This window comes from Coregonus lavaretus (genome assembly GCF_964263955.1).
Source record: "Coregonus lavaretus genome assembly, chromosome: 16".
NCBI lineage: Eukaryota > Metazoa > Chordata > Actinopteri > Salmoniformes > Salmonidae > Coregonus > Coregonus lavaretus.
This window is the reverse complement of record NC_140003.1, coordinates 49,918,121-49,927,587: the sequence shown is the minus strand read 5'-3', so window position 1 is coordinate 49,927,587 and position 9,467 is coordinate 49,918,121. Positions and strand designations below refer to the sequence as shown.

At 53.3% G+C, this 9,467-nt stretch overlaps 1 protein-coding gene across 1 annotated transcript in view; it reads left to right on the top strand.

The window, feature by feature from the left end:
• LOC311143887 (unconventional myosin-X-like) overlaps positions 1–9,467 on the top strand; it is a 199,038-nt gene that overhangs the window by 102,940 nt on the left and 86,631 nt on the right. The gene's annotated exons all lie outside the window — the stretch shown is intronic.

The following is a 9,467-nucleotide window of genomic DNA, read 5'->3' as shown; positions in this document are numbered from 1 at the left end:
ATGGGAAATAACAGTAGGGAGGCTATATACAGGGGGTACCGGTACAGAGTCAATGGGAAATAACAGTAGGGAGGCTATATACAGGGGGGGTACCGGTACCGAGTCAATGTGAAATAACAGTAGGGAGGCTATATACAGGGGGTACCGGTACAGAGTCAATGGGAAATAACAGTAGGGAGGCTATATACAGGGGGTACCGGTACAGAGTCAATGTGAAATAACAGTAGGGAGGCTATATACAGGGGGTACCGGTACAGAGTCAATGTGAAATAACAGTAGGGAGGCTATATACAGGGGGTAACGGTACAGAGTCAATGTGCGGGGGTGCAGGTTAGTTGAGGTAATTTGTACATGTAGGTAGGGGTAAAGTGACTATGCATAGATAATAGACAGCGAGTAGCAGCAGTGTAAAAACAAAGGGAGTGGGGTCAATGTAAATAGTCCGGGTGGCCATTTGATTAATTGTTCAGTAGTCTTATGGCTTGGGGGTAGAAGCTGTTAAGGAGCCTTTTGGACCAAGACTTGGCACTCCGGTACCGCTTGCCGTGCGGTAGCAGAGAGAACAGTCTATGACTAGGGTGACTGGAGTCTTTGACAATTTTTTGGGCCTTCCTCTGACACTGCCTGGTATAGAGGTCCTGTATGGCAGGAAGCTTGGCCCCAGTGATGTACTGGGCCGTACGCACTACCCTCTGTAGAGCCTTGCGGTCGGAGGCCAAGCAGTTGCCACAGGTCTGGTTGAGCTGTGCTGAGGCGGGCCAGGTCTGGTTGTCTCTCCGATGGCCGAAGGGTCTATATAATCTGGTTGAGCTGTGCTGAGGCGGGCCAGGTCTGGTTGTCTCTCCGATGGCCGAAGGGTCTATATAATCTGGTTGAGCTGTGCTGAGGCGGGCCAGGTCTGGTTGTCTCTCCGATGGCCGAAGGGTCTATATAATCTGGTTGAGCTGTGCTGAGGCGGGCCAGGTCTGGTTGTCTCTCCGATGGCCGAAGGGTCTATATAATCTGGTTGAGCTGTGCTGAGGCGGGCCAGGTCTGGTTGTCTCTCCGATGGCTGAAGGGTCTATATAATCTGGTTGAGCTGTGCTGAGGCGGGCCAGGTCTGGTTGTCTCTCCGATGGCCGAAGGGTCTATATAATCTGGTTGAGCTGTGCTGAGGCGGGCCAGGTCTGGTTGTCTCTCCGATGGCCGAAGGGTCTATATAATCTGGTTGAGCTGTGCTGAGGGGGGCCAGGTCTGGTTGTCTCTCCGATGGCCGAAGGGTCTATATAATCTGGTTGAGCTGTGCTGAGGCGGGCCAGGTCTGGTTGTCTCTCCGATGGCCGAAGGGTCTATATAATCTGGTTGAGCTGTGCTGAGGCGGGCCAGGTCTGGTTGTCTCTCCGATGGCCGAAGGGTCTATATAATCTGGTTGAGCTGTGCTGAGGCGGGCCAGGTCTGGTTGTCTCTCCGATGGCCGAAGGGTCTATATAATCTGGTTGAGCTGTGCTGAGGCGGGCCAGGTCTGGTTGTCTCTCTGATCTCTGGTCTATATGTCTCTTACCAGAGGCTGCCTCTACATATGTGGGCTGGCAGTGAGGCTGAGGTCTGGTCTGGTCTGGGCTGGGGTACCCTCCTGTTGGCCACTATTTGTCCTACCCATAGAGTACAGTCCAGTGCTATGAATGGTTGTGTTGAGCTGAGCTGTGTCCGGCACTGCTGGGTTGAGCTGGGCTGGTTCTGGCACTAATGGGCTGAGCTGGGTTGGTCCTGGCACCGCTTGTCTGAGCTGGGTTTGTCCTGGCACCGCTGGGCTGAGCTGGGCTGGTTCTAGTGCTGCTGGGCTGATCTGAGTTGGTTCTGGCACCGCCGGGCTGAGCTGGGCTGGTTCTAGTGCTGCTGGGCTGATCTGGGTTGGTTCTGGCACCGCTGGGCTGAGCTGGGCTGGTTCTAGTGCTGCTGGGCTGATCTGGGTTGGTTCTGGCACCGCCGGAGATGTCTGTGTCTGGCTCAGCTGAGATGAGATGGGCCTCCTCTCTCTCCTTGGATAGGGAAGTGGGGGGGCTCTGTTGCTGGGCTGGTATGATTGTGGACATCCTAACGTGGCATCCTTCAGGTCCTTGGTAAAGATTGTGACTCCCTCATGGTCCTGGTGTAAATGGTCGTACAAGTGCTCACATGTCAGGGTGTGGTGGTGAGAGATGCTGACATTTGGTAATGAGGAGCAGTCCATGGTGATGTTTTGGTTGACATCGTGGATCATTTGGGAGATCTTTCTAGAAGATATAATAATGTTTTATTTTTCTCAGACACTCTTCTCCTTTTCTCCCAGTATGTCTTGTCTTGTCTATGACTTGATAGAGCAGTTTTCTTGTCTTGTCTATGACTTGATAGAGCAGTTGTCTTGTCTTGTCTATGACTTGATAGAGCAGTTGTCTTGTCTATGACTTGATAGAGCAGTTGTCTTGTCTATGACTTGATAGAGCAGTTCTCTTGTCTTGTCTATGACTTGATATAGCAGTTGTCTTGTCTATGACTTGATAGAGCAGTTGTCTTGTCTATGACTTGATAGAGCAGTTTTCTTGTCTTGTCTATGACTTGATAGAGCAGTTGTCTTGTCTTGTCTATGACTTGATAGAACAGTTGTCTTGTCTATGACTTGATAGAGCAGTTGTCTTGTCTATGACTTGATAGAGCAGTTCTCTTGTCTTGTCTATGACTTGATATAGCAGTTGTCTTGTCTATGACTTGATAGAGCAGTTGTCTTGTCTATGACTTGATAGAGCAGTTGTCTTGTCTATGACTTGATATAGCAGTTGTCTTGTCTATGACTTGATAGAGCAGTTGTCTTGTCTATGACTTGATAGAGCAGTTGTCTTGTCTTGTCTATGACTTGATAGAGCAGTTGTAGTGTCAGTAGTGGTACACCAGCATTTAGCTGTCTGGTGTCTGGGGAATAGTCTCCTATCTTCCAGATAATTCCCATTACAGTCTAAGAGAACTGCAGTTTTGGAAGGTCACCTGGGTTGATCTGGATCCTGTCCCCTGTCCTCTGGAGGTGTGTTCACCTGAACATGGTCAGACTGCTGGGAGGTTGGCAGGTCAGGGTGAACCCTAAGAGGCTGAGGGGCTTGTGAAGGCTGCACTGGGATCAGGGCTATCTGAGCTTCCACCAGGCTGATGGGGTGAAGGCTGCACTGGGATCAGGGCTATCTGAGCTTCCACCAGGCTGATGGGGTGAAGGCTGCACTGGGATCAGGGCTATCTGAGCTTCCACCAGGCTGATGGGGTGAAGGCTGCACTGGGATCAGGGCTATCTGAGCTTCCACCAGGCTGATGGGGTGAAGGCTGCACTGGGATCAGGGCTATCTGGGCTTCCACCAGGCTGATGGGGTGAAGGCTGCACTGGGATCAGGGCTATCTGAGCTTCCACCAGGCTGATGGGGTGAAGGCTGCACTGGGATCAGGGCTATCTGAGCTTCCACCAGGCTGATGGGGTGAAGGCTGCACTGGGATCAGGGCTATCTGAGCTTCCACCAGGCTGATGGGGTGAAGGCTGCACTGGGATCAGGGCTATCTGAGCTTCCACCAGGCTGATGGGGTGAAGGCTGCACTGGGATCAGGGCTATCTGAGCTTCCACCAGGCTGATGGGGTGAAGGCTGCACTGGGATCAGGGCTATCTGAGCTTCCACCAGGCTGATGGGGTGAAGGCTGCACTGGGATCAGGGCTATCTGAGCTTCCACCAGGCTGATGGGGTGAAGGCTGCACTGGGATCAGGGCTATCTGAGCTTCCACCAGGCTGATGGGGTGAAGGCTGCACTGGGATCAGGGCTATCTGAGCTTCCACCAGGCTGATGGGGTGAAGGCTGCACTGGGATCAGGGGTATCTGAGCTTCCACCAGGCTGATGGGGTGAAGGCTGCACTGGGATCAGGGCTATCTGGTCTTCCACCAGGCTGATGGGGTGAAGGCTGCACTGGGATCAGGGCTATCTGAGCTTCCACCAGGCTGATGGGGTGAAGGCTGCACTGGGATCAGGGCTATCTGAGCTTCCACCAGGCTGATGGGGTGAAGGCTGCACTGGGATCAGGGCTATCTGAGCTTCCACCAGGCTGATGGGGTGAAGGCTGCACTGGGATCAGGGCTATCTGGGCTTCCACCAGGCTGATGGGGTGAAGGCTGCACTGGGATCAGGGGTATCTGAGCTTCCACCAGGCTGATGGGGTGAAGGCTGCACTGGGATCAGGGCTATCTGAGCTTCCACCAGGCTGATGGGGTGAAGGCTGCACTGGGATCAGGGCTATCTGAGCTTCCACCAGGCTGATGGGGTGAAGGCTGCACTGGGCTCAGGGCTATCTGAGCTTCCACCAGGCTGATGGGGTGAAGGCTGCACTGGGATCAGGGCTATCTGAGCTTCCACCAGGCTGATGGGGTGAAGGCTGCACTGGGCTCAGGGCTATCTGAGCTTCCACCAGGCTGATGGGGTGAAGGCTGCACTGGGATCAGGGCTATCTGAGCTTCCACCAGGCTGATGGGGTGAAGGCTGCACTGGGCTCAGGGCTATCTGAGCTTCCACCAGGCTGATGGGGTGAAGGCTGCACTGGGATCAGGGCTATCTGAGCTTCCACCAGGCTGATGGGGTGAAGGCTGCACTGGGCTCAGGGCTATCTGAGCTTCCACCAGGCTGATGGGGTGAAGGCTGCACTGGGATCAGGGCTATCTGAGCTTCCACCAGGCTGATGGGGTGAAGGCTGCACTGGGATCAGGGCTATCTGAGCTTCCACCAGGCTGATGGGGTGAAGGCTGCACTGGGCTCAGGGCTATCTGAGCTTCCACCAGGCTGATGGGGTGAAGGCTGCACTGGGATCAGGGCTATCTGAGCTTCCACCAGGCTGATGGGGTGAAGGCTGCACTGGGATCAGGGCTATCTGAGCTTCCACCAGGCTGATGGGGTGAAGGCTGCACTGGGATCAGGGCTATCTGAGCTTCCACCAGGCTGATGGGGTGAAGGCTGCACTGGGATCAGGGCTATCTGAGCTTCCACCAGGCTGATGGGGTGAAGGCTGCACTGGGATCAGGGCTATCTGAGCTTCCACCAGGCTGATGGGGTGAAGGCTGCACTGGGATCAGGGCTATCTGAGCTTCCACCAGGCTGATGGGGTGAAGGCTGCACTGGGATCAGGGGTATCTGAGCTTCCACCAGGCTGATGGGGTGAAGGCTGCACTGGGATCAGGGCTATCTGAGCTTCCACCAGGCTGATTGGGTGAAGGCTGCACTGGGATCAGGGGTATCTGTTGGTGGCATGGTCAGAAGCTGCTGACGGAGGGCATCGATGTCTCTCTCTCTCAAATCAAATCAAATTAAATTGTATTGATGTCCCTGTCTCTCAGCTGCACCTCCACCTTCACTACACACAGCTCCTCTTGGAGGGCATCATGTCCCTGTCTCTCTGCTGCACCTCCACCTTCACTACACACAGCTCCTCTTGGAGGACATCATGTCCCTGTCTCTCTGCTGCACCTCCACCTTCACTACACACAGCTCCTCTTGGAGGGCATCATGTCCCTGTCTCTCTGCTGCACCTCCACCTTCACTACACACAGCTCCTCTTGGAGGACATCATGTCCCTGTCTCTCTGCTGCACCTCCACCTTCACTACACACAGCTCCTCTTGGAGGACATCATGTCCCTGTCTCTCTGCTGCACCTCCACCTTCACTACACACAGCTCCTCTTGGAGGACATCATGTCCCTGTCTCTCTGCTGCACCTCCACCTTCACTACACACAGCTCCTCTTGGAGGACATCATGTCCCTGTCTCTCTGCTGCACCTTCACTACACACAGCTCCTCTTGGAGGACATCATGTCCCTGTCTCTCTGCTGCACCTCCACCTTCACTACACACAGCTCCTCTTGGAGGGCATCATGTCCCTGTCTCTCTGCTGCACCTCCACCTTCACTACACACAGCTCCTCTTGGAGGGCATCATGTCCCTGTCTCTCAGCTGCACCTCCACCTTCACTACACACAGCTCCTCTTGGAGGACATCATGTCCCTGTCTCTCTGCTGCACCTTCACTACACACAGCTCCTCTTGGAGGACATCATGTCCCTGTCTCTCTGCTGCACCTCCACCTTCACTACACACAGCTCCTCTTGGAGGGCATCATGTCCCTGTCTCTCTGCTGCACCTCCACCTTCACTACACACAGCTCCTCTTGGAGGGCATCATGTCCCTGTCTCTCTGCTGCACCTCCACCTTCACTACACACAGCTCCTCTTGGAGGGCATCATTGGACTGTGGCATTTGTTCAGTGTTCTGTCTTAACTGGAAATGCCTCGACTCTTCCGTCAGCGTCTGGACAGTGTCACATCCTTCTTGTTTTCTCTCCTTGTATTCTGTCATCTCCACTTCCAGTAGGGAGAGGCAGTTCTGGATTCCTTTCACCAATAATGTTTTTGGTGTGCAGACAGCTGCTAAAGGGGAGGGATGTTCTGTGGGCAGACAGCTGCTAAAGGGGAGGGATGTTCTGTGGGCCTCAGCTGCTAAAGGGGAGGGATGTTCTGTGGGCAGACAGCTGCTAAAGGAGAGGGATGTTCTGTGGGCCTCAGCTGCTAAAGGGGAGGGATGTTCTGTGGGCAGACAGCTGCTAAAGGGGAGGGATGTTCTGTGGGCAGACAGCTGCTAAAGGGGAGGGATGTTCTGTGGGCAGACAGCTGCTAAAGGGGAGGGATGTTCTGTGGGCCTCAGCTGCTAAAGGGGAGGGATGTTCTGTGGGCAGACAGCTGCTAAAGGGGAGGGATGTTCTGTGGGCAGACAGCTGCTAAAGGGGAGGGATGTTCTGTGGGCAGACAGCTGCTAAAGGGGAGGGATGTTCTGTGGGCAGACAGCTGCTAAAGGGGAGGGATGTTCTGTGGGCAGACAGCTGCTAAAGGGGAGGGATGTTCTGTGGGCAGACAGCTGCTAAAGGGGAGGGATGTTCTGTGGGCCTCAGCTGCTAAAGGGGAGGGATGTTCTGTGTGCAGACAGCTGCTAAAGGGGAGGGATGTTCTGTGGGCAGACAGCTGCTAAAGGGGAGGGATGTTCTGTGGGCCTCAGCTGCTAAAGGGGAGGGATGTTCTGTGGGCAGACAGCTGCTAAAGGGGAGGGATGTTCTGTGGGCAGACAGCTGCTAAAGGGGAGGGATGTTCTGTGGGCAGACAGCTGCTAAAGGGGAGGGATGTTCTGTGGGCCTCAGCTGCTAAAGGGGAGGGATGTTCTGTGGGCAGACAGCTGCTAAAGGGGAGGGATGTTCTGTGGGCAGACAGCTGCTAAAGGGGAGGGATGTTCTGTGGGCAGACAGCTGCTAAAGGGGAGGGATGTTCTGTGGGCAGACAGCTGCTAAAGGGGAGGGATGTTCTGTGGGCAGACAGCTGCTAAAGGGGATGGATGTTCTGTGGGCAGACAGCTGCTAAAGGGGAGGGATGTTCTGTGGGCCTCAGCTGCTAAAGGGGAGGGATGTTCTGTGTGCAGACAGCTGCTAAAGGGGAGGGATGTTCTGTGGGTAGACAGCTGCTAAAGGGGAGGGATGTTCTGTGGGCCTCAGCTGCTAAAGGGGAGGGATGTTCTGTGGGCAGACAGCTGCTAAAGGGGAGGGATGTTCTGTGGGCAGACAGCTGCTAAAGGGGAGGGATGTTCTGTGGGCAGACAGCTGCTAAAGGGGAGGAATGTTCTGTGGGCAGACAGCTGCTAAAGGGGAGGGATGTTCTGTGGGCCTCAGCTGCTAAAGGGGAGGGATGTTCTGTGGGCCTCCTGTTTTGAAGCCCATGTTTTGGGAGTTGCAGGCGTTGTTAGTGGAGACATGTCAGTTTTTAGTTCATCATCCACTAGAGGTTTTATCATGTTAAACTCTTCTTCAATCAGCTCCAGTCTGGCCTCAGTGCCTTGGATCATCACTGCTCCGTTATTATATACACTATATTGACATTACATTTGTCTCTCACTCTCACACTCTTTCTCTCTCTCACACTCTCTCTCTCTCTCTCTCTCTCTCTCCTGTTTCTCTCTCCGTCGCTCTCTCTCTCTCCGTTGCTCTCTCTCTCTCTCTCTCTCTCTCTCTCTCCTGCTTCTCTCTCTGTCGCTCTCTCTCTCTCCGTTGCTCTCTCTCTCTCTCTCTCCTGCTTCTCTCTCTCTCTCTCTCTCTCTCTCTCTCTCTCTCTCCTGCTTCTCTCTCCGTCGCTCTCTCTCTCTCCGTTGCGCTCTCTCTCTCTCTCCTGCTTCTCTCTCCGTCGCTCTCTCTCTCTCCGTTGCGCTCTCTCTCTCTCTCTCTCTCTCTCTCTCCTGCTTCTCTCTCCGTCGCTCTCTCTCTCTCCGTTGCTCTCTCTCTCTCTCTCCCTCTCTCTCTCTCTCCTGCTTCTCTCTCCGTCGCTCTCTCTCTCTCCGTTGCTCTCTCTCTCTCTCCTGCTTCTCTCTCCGTCGCTCTCTCTCTCTCCGTTGCTCTATCTCTCTCTCTCTCTCTCTCTGTCTTTTGCCAGATCTAGTGAGACCTTATGCCAGATCTAGTGAGACGTTATGCCAGATCTTTGTATTGTTCTATTTCAACAAATATAAATCCCCCTGTCACCCATGGGGGACCCTCCTCTCCGTCCCCTCTGTCCTCTCCGTCCCCTCTGTCCTCACTGTCCCCTCTGTGCCCTGGGAAGGGGAGCATTACCCTAGTGAGGAATCCTCTCCTGTTGAGACCAGGGCTCAGTAACTCTCAACAGGTGACAGTATTAACACTGCTCTCAGCTCCTCTCCGCTACGCTTTGTTCACACCGTCCCTTAACCACTCTCTCACCGAGTCTCAGCCACAGCTTTGACAGACTTTAGGAGACAGCTGTCATTCTCTACCTGTCTGTACTGTACTAACTGAACGTACCGTAACATGTCTACCTGTCTGTTACTAACTGAACGTACTGTAACATGTCTACCTGTCTGTTACTAACTGAACGTACTGTAACATGTCTACCTGTCTGTACTGTTACTAACTGAACGTACTGTAACATGTCTACCTGTCTGTTACTAACTGAACGTACTGTAACATGTCTACCTGTCTGTTACTAACTGAACGTACTGTAACATGTCTACCTGTCTGTTACTAACTGAACGTACTGTAACATGTCTACCTGTCTGTACTGTTACTAACTGAACGTACTGTAACATGTCTACCTGTCTGTTACTAACTGAACGTACTGTAACATGTCTACCTGTCTGTTACTAACTGAACGTACTGTAACATGTCTACCTGTCTGTTACTAACTGAACGTACTGTAACATGTCTACCTGTCTGTACTGTTACTAACTGAACGTACTGTAACATGTCTACCTGTCTGTTACTAACTGAACGTACTGTAACATGTCTACCTGTCTGTTACTAACTGAACGTACTGTAACATGTCTACCTGTCTGTTACTAACTGAACGTACTGTAACATGTCTACCTGTCTGTACTGTTACTAACTGAACGTAC